A 23,950-nucleotide genomic window follows, 5' to 3' on the forward strand; every position below is an offset into this window, starting at 1 on the left:
CTGTATCCGTTCGTCAGCATTCAAATGAAGTTTATCATGAATACATGTTACATAAAGTGCATAATATAAAATAGGCCTACAAGAAAAAATATTTTATCATGGGCCCGTATATGGTGACAGAGCGGAAAAAGAAAAGAAGACCAACTATACCATGTCAACCTCCTCAAGCGATGGGTACTAGCTACCACCCATCTGCCATCTACACCAACCAACCAACCCTTGTTTATGTAAATCAACACCCATCTGCCGCCCAAAAAAAATTACAACAAACACATCAGTCAATCAATTCTCCGATGTGTTCTCCCCCCTCCCTGGGCGGACCCACGTGCTCCAACATGACTTCTAGGGGTGTAAATCGGATGGTTCGTCACGATACGATTCGATATTGATTCTCTTACCGAGCGATATGATATTTTCCGATACCTCAAAAAAATTTACGATACGATTACGATTCGATTCGATACAAGAGTATATCGATCGATATATCAATATTTTGATATTTTATATCTATTTTAAACAACCATCTACATTTTTATTAACTCACAAATGCAACCAAAATATATAACAAAACATTTATCTGAAAATTTTACAATTCTGTACCTCAGTTGGGACATTCACAACAAAAAATAGGCCTACACATTTTTTTTTTTTAATAATAAAGAAAATAAACAATTGGAAAAACAATTCTGGCTGCTACTATGGGCTCAGTGATAATAATATTTTGAGGAGTTAATTTCAATCCTTGCATTTCCCAAAAATTCTAAAAAAACTATATAAACCTGAATCAACAAGCAATAATATCCTAAAAAAGATAATCTTTTCTTTCCTTGACTTACCTATACAGTACACTTTATATTATGACTTACTTTGTTTATTAAACTGTAAAGGAATCTGCCCTTTTCCCAATTGTTCCACTTAACTTGCCATTCTTTAATCACTTTACCCCATATTAAAACCTTAATCTCTGATTTACTTAATGGAACTTGTACCTCTATCGTTTCTCTCTGTAAAGCTTGCTTTGCTAATTTATCCAATTCTTCATTTCCCCTTATTCCTATGTGTGCTGGGACCCATATAAAACTGATTGATGTATCATTTTGAACAATTCTTGAATGCATTTGTAAAAATATTAAAAAGAATATCTTGGTGACATGATTTAAAAGATTTCAAACTCTTTAAGACTGAAACTGAGTCAGAACAAATTAAAACATTCTCAGGTTTATGTTCCTCAACCCACTGCAATGCCAAGAGCATTCCTATCATTTGTACAGTATAAACTGCCAAATAATTTGAAGTTCAATAAAAGCACACTAAACATAACAGACATGTGGCCAAGTATGGTGACCCATACTCAGAATTAGTGCTCTGCATTTGATCCATCCAAAGTTTTTTGCATCGGCACCAGTTGAGGGTTCAGTGCCTTGCTCAAGGGCACCTCAGTCGTGGTACTGAAAGTCGTAGAAATGCGGCGCCTGGGGAGCAGTTGGGGGTTCAGTGCCTTGCTCAAGGGCACCTCAGTCGTGGTACTGAAGGTGGGAGAGAGAGACGCTGTACGTTCACTCCCCCCACCAACAATCCCTGCCGGTACGAGACTCGAACCCGCAACCTTTGGGTTATGAGGCAGACTCTCTAACCATTAGGCCACAAATTCCCCACAGTAGCCCCAGTTATTTGGATCTTTTGAGCCATCTGTATACACTTGTATATGCTAGGGGTATTGGACTCTGGTACATATTGAAAATGCAGAAGACAAGTCAGCTTCTCTTTCTGTTTTATTTTTTTTTTTTTTTTACCTCCAACAAATGCAAATCTACTTGAGGCGTTACATAAACCCATGGTTCATATTCCTGAATAACAACTGCTGGGCTCATCTTGATGTTATTTACATGTATTTCTTCTGCATATATTTTACCACTCCACCCAAAACTTGTTCTACATCTTTCATTTTGTTCCCATCAGTTCTGTAAGACCATTTTTGTAGATGTTCATCTTTATGCCACTGGAGGTTAGCCCAGTAATTGACCATTAATTGTTTCCTTCTGATTTCTAGTGGCATCTCTCCTCTAGTAAGACTTGGAAAGCTGGAATGGATGTAGTCTTTACTGCTCCATAACACTGTCTCATCGCTTGAGCTTGAATTTTACAAAGTTCTTCTAACAGGTTTTTTGAGGCAGAACCATATTCCACACAACCATAATCAAACACAGACCGGAGCAGTCCTACATAGATTGTTTTTAATGAAGAAAAACTTGCTCCCCATTCCACTCCACTTACACATCTCATGATGTTCAACACCTTCTGACATTTCTTAACTATTTTATTTATATGTTCAGCCCAACTTCAGTTCAAGTTTTGCATCAAAATAAATACCTAAAAGCTAAAATACCTTCACCCTTTCTAACGATTTCTTATACATCTTCAAACTCGCTTCTGGACTAACCCTGTTCTTAGAGAAAATTACTGTTTTACTTTTCTCCACTGAGAATTTAAATCCCCATTCATATGCCCATTCTTCTAATTTACCAATTGCCTCTTGTATCCTCCTATTAATATATAAAATATTCCTTCCCCTTTTTCAGAGAACCCTGTCATCTGCAAACAGAGACCTACCTATATCTAGTTCTACTTGATTAAATACACCATTTATCATTATTGAAAAACAATAGTGGACTTATCACACTCCCCATTTTCTGTCTGGAATGTATTTGACACTTCATTCCCTATACTTACCTGGATGCTTCTGTTCACCAAAAAACTTTTATCCAAATGTATATTCTTCCACCTCTATTAACCTTTCCGTTATCATCCGTTCTATTATTTTACAGACATTCGAAGTAAGAGCTATTGGTCTGTAATTAGAGGGTTTTGAAGGATCTTTTCCTGGCTTTCTTATAGGTATTATTATTGCTTTTTCCAAACTTTCGGAAGTCTTCCTTCCTCCCATAATCTATTACAGGGGTTGGCAACCTACGGCACGTGTGCCAACAGCAAGCAATAGGGAAAATGCAGACTGTATGAGGTAATAACTTCTCATAGTCACACAGCCTGTTAGGAGCTATAAATACTATTAAAGTGTGAGAATTAACTTGCGCTAGTCTATGGATGCGCGTGCAAAGCCTCAGCAGTCTAACTGCGCTCGTCAATGCCAAAATGACTGAGATGGCTAAACAAATCGAAGTATGTGGGGTTTAACAATACATTTTATGATAGAAATGTTACATGACCGACAGCTATATCCAGTGATGCAAACTACTCAAATTTGTTTTTTCTCAAATATGGCCATTTTGAGAGAGCGAGAGAGAGAGAGAGAGAGAGAGATGTGTAAATTATCTGCATCTGTCTCTCTCTACAAACAAAGAAGCTGAGTTTAGTTAATAAAAAACAGCGATGTTGGGGACTGCACCACAAATGCCGGTTCTTTGATGGTGTTAACCACTTCAGTACTCTGATCAGGGAGTCGGAGTCATCTAATGTCTTTCCACCATTTATTTAGGTGCAGGGTTTCATACACACTACTATGCATTGAAGGTATGCATTGAAGGTATGCACTGAAGGTAGTTTCTGCAATGAACAATAAACAGAAGTAAATAATTAAATATTAGCATACTGTTCAAATAAAACAGCGCATTTCAAATTAAACAATATACACAACTCTCTCTCAACATGTAGTCAGTGAACTAATAATTACTGGATGTAAACAGGATGTAAAGGAGCATATAAACAACCTAAGATACATTACATAACATTCTCTTTACGATATTAAAGTATAACAAACGTAGAATGTATTGTATGGAATCCGAAACTTATTTAAACAAGATATTAAAAAACATTAGCAAGATACGCAGCGATGCTTGCAGCACTTCCACGTGCGTTTCACGTGATGAATTAATGATCATAAGGATCGCGAACCACCAACAACATTACAGGCTTAATGTAGAAACAGATTCAGCAGTATAAACATCCAGTATTACAAAAAACGTCATGGAATAAACTTACTTCGTCAGTAACTTTGTCCTGCACTTAGCGATGCTGCACAGGTGGAAACCGCGTCACATTTGTGTCAGCTCTGCATGCGTAAACAATGACGCGTCACTTGCGCCAAACACGAATCACACTACCGGTTGCGTAGTGCATATTTACATAAAACAAGCTCTCACCAGATATAAAATAAAAGTATTATTAACACTTATAGAAATAGTATTAAAAGATATATAATATGAAGAATTCACAACAAGCGATTTTTACCCCCCTTGTGGTGTTGGCACAGTGGTTAACCAGAAAAATATAAAAATGTCACGTCATGCCGAAAAGGTTGCCGACGCGACCCCTACTCTATTATTCTAAAAAAAATTCCCACAGCCCCATCTTTATTAAAAACCCCCCGTGCTCTATTAAAAATCTCCCACTCTTTATCAATGCTTCTGTTTTTCCTCTCTTTTGTTATATCTCTCCACCTCTTTCCTTCCTCACCAGATCCCTGACCCAGTATTTGTGCAAATGTTTTACTAGCATTTCCGCTTTGCGCCTTATCCGTTACGGCTATTTCTCTTTCTGACTCTAACCAGATATATTCCCACTCTTTCTTATTTCCTTCCATTCTTGATCATATTCCACACATCACCTACTGGAGTTCTTCTTCCAATTCCACTGCAGAAACCACGCAACTTCTCTTTTAGCTCGCATTATAGTTCTCCTCCTCTGAGCTTTTTTGAATAAAACTAGATGATTATAATTGTGTTTCTCTAAGAAGTTTAAAAGCCTTATTTCTATCTATTACAGCTTTACTACACTTGTCCTGTCCACCAAGGAAACCGCTTTTCTTTGTCATTTTCCTCTACTTTTTGGAGCTGATTCTGATGCTGCTTCTAGTATTACTGCACATACTTTTCAGGGATGTCAATAACTGTCTCCCATGCCCTCTACCCCATAACCCCACAGCAATATATTCTTGATCCCTGCTTTCCCAGTATTCTAACCAATGATTCTTTCTTGTTTTTAAATGTTGTCTACCAATCCCTTCTTCCCTATCATGCTGTACTTTACTTTACCCCTTGTAGAACAAAATTTTAATATTTCATCCAAGTTTCTTGAAACACATATTGTATCCGGTTTTTATACTTAAAATCTTCAATAAAATGCTTGAAACTCCTGACCGTTTGCTATCAGAGATCTTGCATTCCACTGAATTATTGAAATCATCTATATGTATTATCCACGTTTCTTGACTTAATCTTATCTGAAGTTCAACTCTGAAACTTCCCAGGTCAAGCCTGTCAATCAAAGATGATATTGCTGCTATAACAACCAACCAAGTCTCTGTTTTTTGATTCAATCGCAGCTGTACTAATTTATAAACTGCTGCAATAAATTTTCTATTTTTTTTTTCTTTTCAATCATCATAAATTCTTCCAGAACTTAATTGTTTCGTTCAACTGAAGCCCCTGACTGACCTCTTTGCTCTTTAGTTTGTCCTTTTACCTGTTTTGCTGCCTCTGCATATGTTAGCTTCTTTTCCACCCTCCTTTTCTGAATCTCCATTTCCATTTTTAATACTTCAAATCCTCTGAATGCTGCACTGTGTGCCTCTCCACACTGTAAAAAGTAAACACTGAATCTACTTAAGAAAAGCGAGTAAACATAACTGATTTTTACAAATTTTCCAAGATCTATAATTGAATTAAATCATTAGTGTATTATTTTGTGAATATTGATGAACTTTTGCAATTTCATTGTTTTTCATGAAAATCTTGAGAAGGTTTTTATTAGGTTGACATAATCCTTTCATATTTGTGGCAATACGCTGAAGTCTCACACAGACTTTAACATTCAGCACACAAATCACAACAATGGTAACAATTCAGTTTCATTTAGTTTTATTAATTGTCTAACCATTTTAATTGCTCTTTTTGTTGTGCTACTACTGACACAAGGCAGCAAATAAAATTGGAAAATAAAAACAACAACTGTAAAACAAAGCAATTGTATAATTTATTCATGCCGCAATGCACTCTGGGAGTCAGTAATTCTGAGTAGTAATGTTCCTCAGATCACAGATTCAATTAAGTTAAGAAAACTTAAATGGCCTAAGTAAATTGAACTCAAAATAAGTAATTCAAAACATTTAATTCAAGTTTTTTGTATAGCACTTTTAATTAAACAAATCTTTGCAAAGGAGCTTTACAGAAAATTAAGTTTCTACAATATTTAGTAGTAGCTTATCAGTGATGACTGTCAGTTTATGTGCATATGGCGGAAATGTTCGGAAAAATCATTAAAAGACATAAACAGACGATTAACACTTAACAGCAATTATGCAATCGAACTTATAGCAAAATGTGGTAGTTCTGTATGTTGTCTCTGGGTTAGCATTATCTGAGGTCCTCTGAGGGGTGGCATCATCTCTTTTGTAAGGAATACTTTTAATATATTAGTGGAGATTTAAATGACACTTAATACAATAAAGTTAAGATTACTTAATTGAATTAAGGCAACGAGTTTGCACAATTGAATCAAGTAAACTTTGGTTGTATGCTTTCCTCATACTTGCCATATTCATGGTTTCCTCCAAAACAAGTATATCTACACTGTTCCCTACATCTTGTAGCAATATGACCAAACCTTTGGCAATTAAAACATCTCACTGGTCCTGGTATATACTCTCTTACAATGTAGCTCATCAAACCCATCATTACTCTTTTTGGAATTTCTTGAAATTCTGTTACTACTGTTTCAGTGTCTCTTCTGTTTCCATATGCAGCTGATTTTATCCTTTGCACATTTACTATCTTCCCTCCCTTTAAGTTACCTATAAACTCTTCCATACCCATATTAAGAGGAACACCAAAAATGATCCCCTTTCGGCCAACTCTGTTTGTGCTGACAACTTTAATCTATAAACCAACTAACCAGCTGTAAAAATCTATAAATATTATTGCCTATAATACACAAGGCCTGGTTTTCAAGATTATGCCTTTATTGTTTTTATATACAGTACTGAATCCATATTTTTCATGTTTTATATACTGTACCCACTTAAATTAAATTCTGACACCGTTTGAGATAAAGGTATCAAACCAACTGTAAAATATTCCTAATATTATTTCCTATAATGCACAAGGCTTGGTTTTTTTGACAGTACTGAACCCATTTATATCCAAGAAATATGAACACCATTTAAGATAAATATAATCACACACAACTGTATATCTTTCAGCTCATTAATCTGATGTTTTTTTTATATAGAGTACTTAACTTTTAATTTTTTTTAGACAGTCCTGGAACCCATTTCAATACTTTAACCTGGAACACCATACATACATGAATATAATGTGTGTGTGTGTGTGTGTGTGTATACATACATATACATACATATATGCATACTTACATGCATATTTATATGCATATACAGGTCCTTCTCAAAAAATTAGCATATTGTGAAAAAAGTTCATTATTTTCCATAATGTAATGATAAAAATTAAACTTTCATATATTTTAGATTCATTGCACACCAACTGAAATATTTCAGGTCTTTTATTGTTTTAATACTGATGATTTTGGCATACAGGTAAGCATGAAAACCCCAAAATTCCTATCTCAAAAAATTAGCATATCATGAAAAGGGTCTCTAAACGAGCTATTAACCTAATCATCTGAATCAACTAATTAACTCTAAACAACTGCAAAAGATTCCTGAGGCTTTTAAAAACACCCAGCCTGGTTCATTACTCAAAACCGCAATCATGGGGTAAGACTGCACGACCTGACTGCTGTCCAGAGGGCCATCATTGACACCCTCAAGTGAGAGGGTAAGACACAGAAAGAAATTTATGAACGAATAGGCTGTTCCCAGAGTGCTGTATCAAGGGCACCTCAGTGGGAAGTCTGTGGGGAAGGAAAAAGTGTGGCAAAAAATGCTGCACAACGAGAAGAGGTGACCGGACCCTGAGGAAGATTGTGGAGAAGGACCGATTCCAGACCTTGGGGGACCGCGGAAGCAGTGGACTGAGTCTGGAGTAGAAAACATCCAGAGCCACCGTGCACAGGCGTGTGCTTTTTAACCCAGAAACAGCGGCAGAAGCGCCTGACCTGGGCACGACAGAGAAGCAGCACTGGACTGTTGCTCAGTGGTCCAAAAGTACTTTTTTTCGGAATGAAAGCAAATTTTGCATGTCATTCGGAAATCAAGGTGCCAGAGTTCTGGAGGAAGACTGGGGAGAAGGAAATGCCAAAATGCCTGAAGTCCAGTGTCAAGTACCCACAGTCAGTGAAGGTCTGGGGGGTATATGCCATGTCAGCTGCTGGTGTTGGTCCACTGTGTTTTAATCAAGGGCAGGGTCAATGCAGCTAGCTATCAGGAGATTTTGGAGCACTTCATGCTTCCATCTGCTGAAAAGCTTTATGGAAATGAAGATTTTCGTTTTTCAGCACGACCTGGCACCTGCTCACAGTGCCAAACCACTGGTAAATGGTTTACTGACCATGGTATTACTGTGCGTCACGCTATTGGCCTGCCAACTCTCCTGACCCTGAACCCCATAGAGAATCTGTGGGATATTGTGAAGAGAAAGTTGAGAGACGCAAGACCCAACACTCTGGATGAGCTTAAGGCCGCTATCGAAGCATCCTGGGCCTCCATAACACCTCAGCAGGGCCACAGGCTGATTGCCTCCATGCCACGCCGCATTGAAGCAGTCATTTCTGCAAAAGGATTCCCGACCAAGTATTGAGTGCATAACTGAACATAATTATTTGAAGGTTGACTTTTTTTGTATTAAAAACACTTTTCTTTTATGGGTCGGATGAAATATGCTAAGTTTTTGAGATAGGAATTTTGGGTTTTCATGAGCTGTATGCCAAATCCATCAGTATTAAAACAATAAAAGACCTGAAATATTTCCAGTTGGTGTGCAATGAATCTAAAATATATGAAAGTTTAATTTTTATCATTACATTATGGAAAAGATAATGAAGGAAGATTTTTCACAATATGCTAATTTTTTGAGAAGGACCTGTATGTATGGTGTTCCAGATTAATGTATTGAAATGGGTTCCAGGACTGTTTAAAAATATTAAAAGTTAAGTACTCTATATAAAAAACATCAGATTAATGATCTGAAAAATAATCTGAAAAAAAAAGGGCATAATCTGAAAAACTAAGACTTGTGCATTTTAGGGAATAATATTCTGAATATTGTACAGTTGTTTTGATACCTTTATCCCAAATAGTGTCAGAGTTTAATTAAAGTGGGTACAGTATATAAAACATATGAAAAATATGGTTTCAGTACTGTATGTAAAAACAATAAGGGCATAATCTGAAAAATCAAGCCTTGTGCATTATAGGGAATAATATTCTGAATATTTTACAGTTGGTTGGTAACTTTAGATCAAATGGTGTTGTCATTTAATGGATTTATTATTATTGCATACATTAAAGTTGTAAAAATATTATTATAAAACAGATAAAATGGTAAATTCCAAAAAAATGAGCTTTGTGCAATAACAGGGATGGTTTTCATTTTAGTATTGTTTTATATTAAAATGCCCCGTAGTTAAAATTGTTTAAATACAGTAAAGGCGAAATGGAATTTTTGTCCCCCCTAGAAATTAAGCAATTGTGCAATGTAAAGGACATATATTTATGTCTGAGTTAGTTTTGGTCTCAAAACATAACAGCCGCAAAGAGTTTAATTAGCAGCAAAAAAAAAAAAAAAATAAATAAAAAAAATTTTTTAAAAATTTACTTGTCTATGATTGTCAAACATCAAACTTAAACTGCCGTCGTTTGAACTATGGTTTCGGGGGAAAACACCGAATTGTTGACCATGTTGGTAACGACGGAACTTGCGTCCATAGTTGGCTAACGATGCTTTTGGGAAACACACCCCTTGTAGGCTCGGAGTTAATGAAAATGAGGAGTGAATTTGCACCCCTGAGGCAAAGCAAAATGTGGTACATCCTTTTATAAAACCTTTCATAGCGACTGTACTTACAAATTATGTAATTATTATCTTGATTACTTTTATCATTTAAAACCAGTATGACAAAATATTCACACTGTTCTTTTCCAAAAACCTAATCCACAAAGTGACCAGGATAGTGGCTCCATAAAACACCTGAATGTATCCAAATCATAGTCCAACTTATGCCTTACATTCAAATTATTCTGAAGTCACCTTACAGCTTTGTGTGATATAGTTTTTTATTTGTTTATCTCAATGTTGCACTAGTTCACATGTTTCTGTAGTATAACTTAGAGAAAAAAGCTTCCATCAATCCCTCGTTGACAATTCTGAACAGTGATTCAGATGGGACATGTTATTTCTACACAACCCTGGAGTTTGTCTAAAATAATTCAGACTGAATGTTCTCCAGGACAAACACTGATGTTTTTGAACACCAATTACCATCCGAATAGGACCTTTGTAATCTTAAAAATGTAATAACCTCTTCCAAATGTGATAAAAATGTAATGATTCCTGCTGAAATCACAGACACTGCTTGGGCTACTCAAAAATGTAACAAACAGCTGAACTGCTACTGTATTACTGTATATTTCATTAGCAAACTTGCATTTCGGGTCTGTCTCCATTCTTGATTGGAGCATCCACCAACACCCCCCAAAGTAAATTCTAAAAGATAAAATGTCCTGTCTTTTTTCTCATTGAATATTATCCAAGTAGAATGTTTGCCATTTCATGTTTACTTGAATTACTGAAGATCAAGTGTTTGGGTCTTCAGGTGTCTTTTGAATATAATGTGTAATTCAGCTGGTCATGAAAGCTCAAACCATCATCCAGAGAAAGTGCTGAAAGGAGGTTTTGTGATGAGAACACAAAGCACTGCTTCACAGAGCTTCAAAGAGTGTAGATCGGGAGGGTGTGGGGATGCAGAACATCAGTGGCTTGAACCCGAGGAGAGCAGCTACTTTGACAGCAAGATATAAGCACCCACTTAGTTCCGTTTTAATGCTACTGCTTTTTTGTCTTTAAAAGTCTATGCATGCTGGAAAGTAATGAGATGATAAAAGCCTAGGCAAGCAACTGTGCATCCCGCTAAGACAGGAAATGCGAGGATGTTGTGCACTACATTACAGATGAAGTGACCTTTGCTTGAATGCTAGAACAATACTTGAAATGAAAAGCAATTTTATACTCTCTGTATTTTCTCTCACACTCTGATGCTAGTCTGTAATGTACAGTACTCATGCTCTCAGAGTTTAATGGAGAACAGCCATTCACACCTCTATGAACCTTAGCCTAGAGCTAAATAATGCAAACATAAAGCAGTGCTTGTCTGTTTTCTAAAATTTGACTATTAGGATCCCATCCCTTACATATCTGTCTTTCATTTTATTTGAAAAGGCCTAATATATCTGTATTCAGTTTGAAAGGGACTATTCATTGGAGCTGTTTAAGCATGTAATAATGACTTAATAAATTTCTAATTCCTTGCCGATAGATAAAATGTGAGTCATTCTACAGTTGTGATGGCATTTGTTCACAAACTGACACTCACACTAATTAAGTGCTTTTCAAATCAAATTTTCAATATTGTCAGTGGTCATACAAGATGTTACGCCTAATTGAACGTAACCTTGACAAGAAGGTTTCAGATTTCATGATTAAGATGTAAATACATAAATAAATACAGAGATTAAAAACAGCTATTTTAAATTAGCTTTTTTTAAATTTAGTTTATCTTTATAAAAAAAAAAAAAAAAAAAAAAAAAAAACTTTTGCTCCTGGAGCTCAACTGGTAGAACAGTGAACTAAATTGATTTCTTGATAATATTTTTTATATGAAAATCGAATAAGCTTGATAATATGGTGGTATAGAGCTGGAACAATATGGCCAAAAAAAGTATCATGATAAAAAATGTTTCATATCAGTTGATATAGATAATTATCACAATAAACTTCAAATCTTTATTACCTTGTTTACATACTGTTTGAGTTTCATTAAAATGAACCACTGGTCGTCAATAGTAGCATACATTTAGATAATAATAACCACAGTTATAGTATCTCAATACCATGGTAAAAATGTATCTGTTCCTAGGTATTTTTATGAAATACAGTAGTCTAAATACATTTAGGCTAAATACATAAATGCACAAACAAACGCTATTGCTTAATCACAAAAATACTGTAATAATATTCCCTTACTCCTTTAATACATTTCTTATGATTATCCCACATTTCTGCCAAAATACCATGGTGCAGTTAGTGTTACTAAAGTAAATCCATGTTAAATGATGCTGATTGTAGATTGCACACAGTGTTTCTCCTGTTTGTCAGCGCTGTTTCATCTGGCTGTAAACTGTTTAAGAGTCAGCAAAAATCCTATTAGTTAAAACATGTTTAAATTCATATTTTAGGACCTTTACAGTATATCAACAATAGATAAGTAGCATGGGAAAATGCACGTTCTTCCTGATTCAAACCCAAATACAACATTCTCAAGATTAAGATATCACTAAGATGTCTACAAGGAAGTTTTTCCTTATCGGTTATAAGTGCATGTTATCTGCGATGGTTCAGTAAAATGCTTTAATGAAATGTTTGTTTTGTGTGGGTCTTTAACTGATTTTCTTTGACTCTGTCCTGTCAGGAAGCCCTGGGCTCAGATGAGGAAGCAGTTCTTTAGTTCTGGAGTGAACAAGCGCTCATTGGACTGCATTGAAAAAGTGGCCTTCTTTGTCACACTGGGTGATCACGAAGAAGGCATGATGGGGGAAGATCCCCCATGAACTTGGACCGCTATGCCAAATCCCTCCTTAACGGAAAATGCTATGATAGGTGGGAGAGCAGCATGATGTGTTTGCGTGTCCAGGACATTGCTTAACTTCTGTTCTCCTTCCCTCAGTTGGTTTGATAAGTCATTTTCTGTCATGGTGTACAGGTGCTGGTCATATAATTAGAATATCATCAAAAAGTTGATTTATTTCACTAATTACATTCAAAAAGTGAAACTTGTTTATTATATTCATTCATTACACACAGACTGATATATTTCAAATATTTATTTCTTTTAACTTTGATGATTATAACTGACAACTAAGGAAAATCAGTATCTCAGAAAATTTTAATATTGTGAAAAGGTTCAATATTGAAGACACCTGGTGCCACACTCTAATCAGCTAATTAACTCAAAACACCTGCAAAGGCCTTTAAATGGTCTCTCAGTCTAGTTTTGTAGGCTTCACACTCATGGGGAAGACGGCTGACTTGACAGTTGTCCAAAAGACGACCACTGACACCTTGCACAAGGAGGGCAAGACACAAAAGGTAATTGCAAAAGAGGCTGGCTGTTCACAGAGTGTCGAAGCACATTAATAGAGAGGCGAAGGGAAGGAAAAAATGTGGTAGAAAAAAAGTGTACAAGCAATAGGGATAACCGCACCCTGGAGAGGATTGTGAAACAAAACCAATTCAAAAATGTGGGGGAGATTCACAAAGAGTGGACTGCAGCTGGAGTCAGTGCTTCAAGAACTACTACGCACAGACGTATGCAAGACATGGGTTTTAGCTGTCACATTCCGTTGTTCAACAGACAGCGTACTCTTGAACAAACAGACAGCGTCAAAAATAAAATTTTCACAAAAAGGACTGGACTGCTGCTGAGTTGTCCAGAGTTATGTTCTCTAAAGAAAGTAAATTTTGCATTTCCTTTGGAAAATCAGGTCCCAGAGTCTGGAGGAAAGAGATGAGAGGCACACAATCCACGTTGCTTGAGGTCCAGTGTAAAGTTTCCACAGTCAGTGATGGTTTTGGGGTGCCATGTCATCTGCTGGTGTTGGTCCACTGTGTTTTCTGAGGTCCAAGGTCAACGCAGCCATATACCAGGGAAGTTTTAGAGCACTTCATGCTTTCCGCTGCTGCTGACCAACTTTTATGGAGATGCAGATTTCATTTTCCAACAGGACTTGGGCACCTGCACACAGTGCCAAAGCTACCAGTACCTGGTTTAAGGGACCATGGTATCCCGGTTCTTAATTGGCCAGCAAACTCGCCTGACCTTAACCCCATAGGAAAACCTATGGGGTATTGTGAAGAGGAAGATGTGATATGCCAGACCCAAGAATGCAGAAGAGCTGAAGGCCACTATCAGAGCAACCCGGGGATCTCAAAACACCTGAGCAGTGCCACAGACTGATCGACTCCATGCCACGCTGCATTGCTGCAGTAATTCAGGCAAAAGGAGCCCCAACTAAGTATTGAATGCTGTACATGCTCATACTTTTCATATTCATACTTTTCAGTTGGCCAAGATTTCTAAAAATCCTTTCTTTGTATTGGTCTTAAGTAATATTCTAATTTTCTGAGATACTGAATTTGGGGTTTTCCTTAGTTGTCAGTTATAATCATCAAAATTAAAAGAAATAAACATTTGAAATATATCAGTCTGTGTGTAATGAATGAATATAATATACAAGTTTCACTTTTTGAATGGAATTAGTGAAATAAATCAACTTTTTGATGATATTCTAATTATATGACCAGCACCTGTATAAGAATGGAAAGAATGGGCTAAATGCAGAACATTCTTGAGCCGATGCTACGATAGTGGCCCACCTGTGGGAGGTAAGTGTGGGAGTCTCGGAGCAGTAATGAACTTGACATTCATCGTACATCAAATGTCAACGTTCAAGTTCCAATATTAGTCACCAACCCACTGCCTGTGTCATTTAAAACATTTACCACACTGATATTAGAATATGCAGTTTTTTAAAGTGTCTGTGGGTGTCACGCCACTTTTGTTCACAGATTTCTGCAGAACATTTCGATTCACGCATCAAATGTGTGAAATGTGTGATGTTCTTTAATGAGAGTTTACAATTTTGTTTGGGTTGAATGTTTTTCAGATGGCATATTTTCACTCTCTTCGTTCACTCTGGCCTTAGACACATTTCTTTTGGGTTACACAGTGGATGGAAACTGCAGGGGAGATTAAATACTCCTTACCGCCTACTCAGTGCTTGAGTTGGGACATACCGCTGGAGGCAAGATGAAAAGCTTTCTCTTTTTTTGATGTATGCTTTCTGTGTTCTATCATCATACCTTGCCATGTTGGTACTCGTGTCATGTCACACCATCAGGTTCTTCATGCAATCTACAAAAACATCTGATGATGATTGCAAAACCATGCATGAATGCACATACACACATAAAATAACATCTTCCTTCTCCTCCCTCAACGTTCATGATGTTTTGAAGATTCATTGAAGATTCAATGCTATTCAACAGCAACATGTGTCTGGTTAAGGATGATAACATGAACATAATAACTCTAGTTCCTTATCATTATTAGTTTTAGGTGTGATTTTCTGACACTGCAAAACATGCAGTAAGTTTATGCATTAATGTTTTTAATAATCATTTGCCCACTTTAGGCTCTGTTTGAACCATAAAAGCAGTGCTTTTTTTCCTAAAGCAGCTATTATTTGAGAATGTCCATTCAAAATTTCCTACTAAATCTTGTCAGATAGTAGATACGTATATGGAGGCACTTATGGTGCATTGAAATTTTAAGTACAGTTGTGGTCAGAATTATTGGCACCTTTAGTGAATATTATCAAAGAAGGCTGTGAAAATAAATCTGTATTGTTTATCCTTTTGATCTTTCATTTTATAAAAAAAATCACAAAAATCTAATCGTTCAGCAAGTAAAACAATCAAAGTGGGGGAGGGGATCAGTTTATGAAATAAATGTTTATCTTTTATACATGATGGCAACAACTAATGGCACCCCTAGAAATTATTGAGTAAACATAAAATTTTATCAATTTTAAAATTGTGTGTGTATATATACTGTGTATATATATATATATATATATATATACACACACACACACACACACACACACAGTGGTGTGTAAAAGTATGTTGGCCCCCCTTCCTGATTTCTCATTTTTTACTGCATGTTTGTCACACTTTAATGTTTCACATCATTAACACAAATTTAAAATATTGGCCCCCTCCTGAGTTCTCATTTTTTCTGCAGGTTGTCAAAGATTCACAAAAAAATGTAAATAGTAGTGAACAACAACATGCAGTTTTTAAATGAAGGTTTTTATTATTAAGGGAAAACAAAATCCAAAACTACATGGCCCTGTGGGTGAAGAAAAGTGTTTGCCGCCCTGTTAAAAACTGTGATTTTATCACACCTGAGTTCAATTTCTCTAGCCCACACCCAGGCCTGATTACTGCCACACCTGTTCACAATCAAGAAATGTCTTAAACAGGACCTGCCTGACAAAGTGAAGTAAACCAAAAGATCCTCAAAAGCTAGACATCATGCTGAGATCCAAAGAAATTCAGAAACAAATGAGAAAGAAAGTAATTGAGATCTGTCAGTCTGGAAAATGTCATAAAGCCATTTCTAAAGTTTGGGACTCCCAGCAAACCACAGTGAGAGCCATTATTCACAAATGGCAAAAACATGGAACAGTGGAGAACCTTCCCAGGAGTGGCTGGTCGAACCAAACATTACCCCAAGAGCACAGCGACGACTCATCCAAGAGGTCACAAAAGACCCCACAACAACATCCAAAGGAACTGCAGGCCTCACTTGTCTCAGTTAAGGTCAGTTTTCATGACTCCACCATAAGAGCAAAAAGAACATAAAGGCTTGTCTCAGTTTTGCCAGAACAAACATCTTGATGATCCCCCAAGACTTTTGGGGAAAATACTCTGTGGACTGACGAGACAAAATTTTTAACTTTTTGGAAGGTGTGTGTCCCATTACGTCTGGCGTGAAAGTAACACTGCATTTCAGAAAAAGAACATCATACCAGTAACATTAAAATGTGGGTGGTGGTAGTGTGATGGTACTGGAGCTGTGTTGCTGCCTTCAGGAGCTGGAAGACTTGCTGTGATAAATGGAACCATGAATTCTGCTGTTTAACAAAAAATCCTGAAGGAGAATGTCCGGCCATCTGTTCGTGACCTCAAGCTGAAAGCGAACTTGGGTTCTGCAGCAGGACAATGATCCAAAACACACCCACAAGTCCACCTCTGAATGTCTAGAAGAAAAACAAATGAAGACTTTGGAGTGGCCTAGTCAAAGTCCTGACCTGAATACTATTGAGATGCTGTGGCATGACCTTAAAAAGGCGGTTCATGCTCGAAAACCCTCCAATCTGGCTGAATTACAACAATTCTGCATAGATGAGTGGACCAAAATTCCTCCACAGCGCTGTAACCTACTCGGTGCAAGTTATCGCAAACGCTTGATTGCAGTTGTTGCTGCTAAGGGTGGCCCAACCAGTTATTAGGTTTAGGGGGCAAAAACACTTTTCACACAGGGCCATGTAGTTTTGGATTTTTTTCCCCCTTAATAATAAAAACCTTCATTTAAAAACTGCATGTTGTGTTCACTTGTGTTATCTTTTACCAATATTTAAATTTGTTTAATGATCTGAAACATTAAAGTGTGACAAACATGAAAAAAAGAAAAAAAAAAATCAAACTAAATCAGGAAGGGGGCCAACAATTTTTCACACCCACTGTATATAAAGCCAACACCCTGATACTTTTAGGTAATTTAGAAATCCCTGGAAGGAATCAAAGGAACAGAAATGATGAAATATCAGTTGTGTTAATTAACAAATAATAATATAAATAAATTGACAAACAAATTGATTATTTATTTATGCTTAAATCTTAATTGAATACAACAAGAAAATATTGCATGAACTCATTTAAATTCTTTTAACATGCTACATTTAAATAGCATTTTAATAAAGCATTTTCTAACTTTTTATGTCTGTTAATTAATTCATTATTATTAACTAGTAATTAATGTATTAATTTAATGTATAGTTATTAATTTAATTTTTTTATTAAATGCAGTTAATTTGTTTTTTTATTTTATTTTAAAATGGTACACCTAGTGCACTTTAGAGTGATAAAGCTTTTAAAAATATTTGTTTAATGCAGTGGAGCACGTACAAGTTACACTTTTTGTACAGTTCACAGCCAGGCAATCTTATCTAAGTGTAATCTGATGTTCCCGTATTGAAGGGAAATCTTTACGAGTTTCATATCTTCAAGGTTCAGTAATGTTGCACTGGCTCATATATGTATGCAGGTTGTTTGCCTTTTTATTTAAAAATGTAATCATTAATCATTCTCTATATTTTATATACAGTAATTTCTATAATAGCTATATTATGATTGCTATAGCAATATTTAACAAAACTCTGCTGCATCACTGTCACTTCACTGCGGTACTTGGAAGGTCTGAAAATGTGTCCATTCAGTCAGGACTTTTCATACCTTTTATGAACCTTGACAGTGTTATTTATTTGGCAGTCTATGGGACAGTCTCAAGCCTCCAGGTTTTCATCCAAAATATCTTAAATTTTGTTCCAAAGATGAACAGAGCTTTTACGGGTTTGGAACGATATGGGGGTAAGTGATTAATGACAAAATTTTCATTTTGGGGTGGAGTATCCCTTTAAGGCCGATTTTAAAAGTCCCCTGAAGTGCCTTGAAACATGCAGCATTATTCTATGTGGTGACGTAATTTCAACTGAAACAGGAAGAGAGGGTGGGACATATCGAGCAGCCCCGCCCCCTTTTTAAAATAGCCAATGGACCCTTTTCACAAGACTTTGATGACACGTTTAACGGTCATCAGCATTATAAATCCTCGGAAGTTTTTCATATTTGTATTTTATTCTTTGTATTATATCTACTTTGCATCAAATTACAAAAAAAAAAAAACAGTTAACATTAATGCAAGGGTGTTTCTAATGCAACATCTATGGGAGGGATGGTAAATTTGACATTGTTCTCTCATCTGATTGCCCTTATCAGTCTCAGAACATAAGATTAGAAGATAAAATAAAATTACAATTAAAAAGAAAAAAAAAAAAATCATTGAGCCATTTTAGCGGAAGTGATGAACTGCAGCTTTGAATGCTTTATATCTTCTAAATGTAAATTTTGTCACTATTTTGGAGCACACTGCCTTATAGATACCATTAAGACTAACATATTGATACTAACACCCAAAAAACTTTAATTTTGATTTCATGGGGACTTTAAGGCCGATTTGCATTTCTGAAAGATCGGGGGGCGTGGCCCGATTTGAGGCTTGTCGCCAACGTTTTTTTGTCCAAAAAAATCTGTATTGTGTGGTGTCATTACAATTATTTAACTGCTCCTGATTGAGACAGAGCATCGTCGGACTCAAAAATTTTAAACTCCGACTCTTGATCTGGCTGCCTCTGACGTGATACCCGCGATAGCCAATGAGAGCGAGCAAGCATCACTTACCGGATGTTGTGTGCTTCTATATCTAAAACTTGGCAGCCACAAAAATGCCAAGAAAGCAGAATACGTCGCCCATATTCTTTGTTATATTTTGTTTTTCACTGTATAACAGAACGCGTGCCGAGAGAGCCAGCTGACAACACAGATTGTTCTCCATTTGTTTACCTTCTGTAGTCACGTTTGATGTTGCCAATCTCCATGAGATCTAGTAGGGCCTTTCGCACTGCAGGAATATTTTCATAATACCAGAACTAATTGTGGAACTACCCACTTTTTGTCATTTTCACACCGCCGGAACTGGGTACGATTTTAGTACCGGACTGCCTTTTTCGAGAACCAAATTAGCTCCTACTCCAGAGCAGGGTCTAACGAGCACAACTGGTACTACACGTGACGTAAGTAGACATTGATTGGCCAAATGCATACGAAAATGCTCTCACGCTCCATGATTTGAAATTCTCTGTAAACATACTGTAAACATTGTGTCAACTTATTTCACAAGTATGGAGAACAGCGACAGATAGACGGACGCTGAAGTGCAGGCACTTGTAGCAAATGTAGCACTGCCAGTTGTCGTTCTAGATTCTTAGTCCTCCTTTCCGTTCTTTCAATCGCTTTACGTATACGTCGAAATTCCATGTCCATTATTGTGAAACCTGCGAGACACAACAAAAACACAGCTCTGATCACAGAGTCGTCCATCCTCCTGAGGGGCATTGCACAAAAGTAGAATTAAGAAAGCCAGGATAACAGAAAAGGCGCGGCTTGACCTAGTTCAATCAGCACATCCTGGCTTAGTCTGTTGCACATTTGCTAAGCCAGGATGAGAGCGTGTAGCTATGTCAAGCCAAGTGTAGATAGTTGGGATAAGTGCACGTTCACGGCATTCTTAAACAGACCACGGGATCGATCACAGAATCAATGATGCAAAAATGGATAAAACCCATGCGGCATACTTCTCGCCAACTGAGCAACAGCTTCTAATGGAAACATGAAGAGGTGAAACATATAATATGTAAAAAGGGAAATACAGCTTCTTTAATAAAACAAAGACAAAGTTTTATTTCAGATTATAGATAAGATAAAATCAATTAGATAGAAAAAAACCTAAATAAAAATAGATAAAAGAGATAGATGCGATAGATTATATAGACAGATAAAATGAGCAAAATAGATCAAATACTGTAGATGCACATAGTGTATAAGTGTTTGCAATTAATCATACATGTGCTTGCATGACTAAGATGCATGTCCACTGGTCACATTTAAGGCAAAGTGTCCAACTGTTAATTTAGGGAAATGACAAATAACTCCTTGAGTTGTAATTATGATGGCTTCAGTGGAGCACTGGTTATTTGGACTACTTATGCATTCAGTTGGTCCGCTATTGTCTGCCAGGCTTACCCACTTATCCACTATGCGTATCTACAGTATTTGATCTATTTTGTTCATTTTTATCTGTCTATTTAATTTATCTCATGTTAATTCTATCTCTTTTATCTATTTTTATTTAGGTTTTAGTTTTTCTATCTAATTGATTTAATCTAATCTGATAATTTGATCTGTTTTTATCTATCTAATCGTTTATTTATCTCATTTATGTATCTATCCTTCTTAAAGAACAAGCGCTTCTGGCCAAAAAAGGACCTGGCAGCAAGTACAAGAAAAGCATTTTGGCAGGCTGGTAAGTGACTTGATGTGAAAAAAAAAAAAAAAAAAAAGCCAAATTAAATGAATAGTGTCTGCTGCCATATTTTATTGTCTGTGTTGATTTTAGCATTGAAAAAAAAAAAAAGCTCATATATCTGGCACGGGGGTGGCCCTCCAACCCAAGACTTGACCACAGCAGAGGAGCTGGCCCTGGAGTTGAATAAAGGGAAGCCAGTGATGGGAAGGGACACAGTGAGGGACAGCCACTGACTCTGGCCCAGCAAGAGAGACCTGGCCTCTTCATACAAGGTACATTACTGCCGTACTACTGCACATGGAAAACAATCAAGTATTTAGATTTTGTTACGTGGACTGTCTGACTTTGCACTTCTGGAGCCACCAGACTATGATCCGCTGGTGACTTCTCTTTATTAAAAAAGAATCATAGGCTTGGCACGTCCTGTCAAAACTATCAATACAAGTTCTGTTGAATATGGCAGAGGGAAGGCACATCTGCCGATGATGAGATCGTGTTACTGGACTCCGGAAGGCTTCAGGTGTCATGTCAATTTTGTGTAAGAAAGATATTTTGAAGATTCAATGTAAACAAACAACTGTTTGATCCAACTTACTTCCAAACTATTTTTATTTTTCCACTTTTATGTTCAACATAAGAAAACAACTCATACAGGTTTGGATATTTAAAAATATTTATAAAAATATTTAACTAAAAATATTTATAAGGTTGTTGCCATCCTCAAGAGTAGAACCATTTTCAAAATATATTTTATTATTCCTTTATTCGAGTTGAAAGAGACTAACAAATGGAACATTTATTTAGAACAAGCCTATATATACACTACATACTGACCTCGTCATGGACTTAAATGAAACCACATTTGCAACTTCATCAGCCATTTCTTATAATCTCAACAACTGCAATAATATATAAATTCATCAAACCTCTGACAGCAATATGAACAGTCTTAATAACACTAAAATAGGGATACTTGATGAATGACAGTATATGTCGTATTTTAATGCGTGATAATTAAAATGATGCAACATTTGCAGAAGACCATGGAGTGACTGTAAAACATTAATTTCTAGAAGGATTGACAGCAGAACTAACAGATAAATCACTAAGATTAATCTTAGCCTGGTTGTTAGCCTGCTCCGGAGCAGGCTAGCTGCAAAGTGTAAATCTCCATAGTAACATAATGTAGATTAATTTAGCCTCCCTTCATGCAACCGAGTCATGGCTAAATTCAGCCAGGATAACTGGAAAATCCCATCTTAATCCCTTATCTTGCTTTTGTGCAATACCCCCCTGTTGTTATCGTTGTTCTTTGTTTTTATTGTTGAACGCCATGCACAAATGACGTCGCTGTCGACTGGCTTACGTTACGTTCTAGTACACACTGTTGGTGTGAATGCAACCCTTTTAAATGGTACTGGTACTTTAGTACTGTACTTTTAGTTCTGGAACTAAAAGCTGTGCGAAAGGCCCTAGTGTCACTGTGAAATCGTTCCCGCGGTCTGCTGGAATCATTAGTAGTGTGCGCGTTTGTAGGATTATAAGGCTAACAACCGGTTGAAACTGTCTTAATATTTGGTGGTCTCCCATGGTTTTAAAATTGTTTAGGATTTCAAAAATCGTCTAGTGTGCATCCAGCCTTACTCAGATGTGCATGCTCAAACCTGTGCACTCAAATCTATAGAATTGTCTTTTCTCCTGGAATTAATGTTGCCAGAACTTCCATGACTGACTGGTGAAATAACACAGTACCTTTCAACTGTAAAAAAAGTTACTGATCCACCTTTGTTAGCATTTTCAAGCTGATATTTGTCAGTGAATTCTCTTTATTTTATTATTAAGCCTAATAGTTATTTTAATTATGTGCCTATTGTCACAATGTGCTGCTACTGTGTTGGAGTGAGGAACAAGGAGCACGCAGGAAAGTTAAAATCAGGGATTTTAGGGATTAAGGGAATATCAATACATCACTTTGCAGGAAGTGGAGAGGGAAAATCACCCAACTGTCATTGCGCACAGTGGCACCAGTCAGATTGTAACAATGGAGCAGAGCCGTTAGAAGAGTTTTTTAAAGGCTATTCAATGCAGGGGTTGTAATAAATGTTGTTAATTATACATATATATATGAATGGTTATGGCGATAAATGTTACATTTGCATATTGTATTGTATGAATAGGTGAAACGAAGTAAAACCAGGGAGAAAGAGCTGAGGCTCTGTAATTTTTTATTTTACTTTATTTATGTTACTTCAGGATAGTTAACTTTGAGACTGCGCTTGTGAAAGAAAGCGCATGAGATGAGACCACAACAATCTGTTAACAATCTAAACATATACTTTTTGACTATAAGATACATAATTGTAAAATGTATTTTATATGTATTTAAATTTGAAATAAAATAAATTTACTATATTCATTTATGTTATATAATAATCTGCGTGACTCCATCGTTGCCTTTCTTTGATGACGTTCCAGGGCGTTCCAAATGAGCGATTATTGTCAGTGAAGTCCACTTCAACGTATATCCCATGCTTAGGGAGTAGGGAGCAGTGAACACTGCATACACTCTTAAAACGGATGTGTTAAAAACAACACAACCTGTGTTATATCTTAACACACCTGTGTGTCTAGTTAAGGACAAAGCATTTTGTGTTACTTTTAACTCAACCAGTGTGTTATTCTTCTTAACACAGGGAGTGCGTTAAAATATTTAACACACTAATGTGTAATAAATCACACAATTTGTGTCGTAGATGTGCTATTTTTGGCCAGTTAAAATGAATGCAAAACAAAAAAAGCATTTTTAAAAAAATATGTTTATTTATTTTAACTGCTACATTTTCAAAAAGTCAACATTCACATGTCATTTGAATTTCATAAAGACATTTTGAAACAATTTTATATCTTGGATCTACAAAAAGGTTTTTCTTTGTAGGAAATCATGTGAAGAGGTTTTACATCAGCAGCATTGCTCAAATTA

At 36.3% G+C, this 23,950-nt stretch overlaps 1 pseudogene; it reads left to right on the plus strand.

Moving 5' to 3' along the window:
- The window catches only part of LOC109064434, a 79,959-nt pseudogene that overhangs the window by 8,026 nt on the left and 47,983 nt on the right, over positions 1 to 23,950 (plus strand).

The sequence above is a fragment of the Cyprinus carpio genome, chromosome B3 (genome assembly GCF_018340385.1).
Source record: "Cyprinus carpio isolate SPL01 chromosome B3, ASM1834038v1, whole genome shotgun sequence".
Classification (NCBI taxonomy): Eukaryota; Metazoa; Chordata; class Actinopteri; order Cypriniformes; family Cyprinidae; genus Cyprinus; species Cyprinus carpio.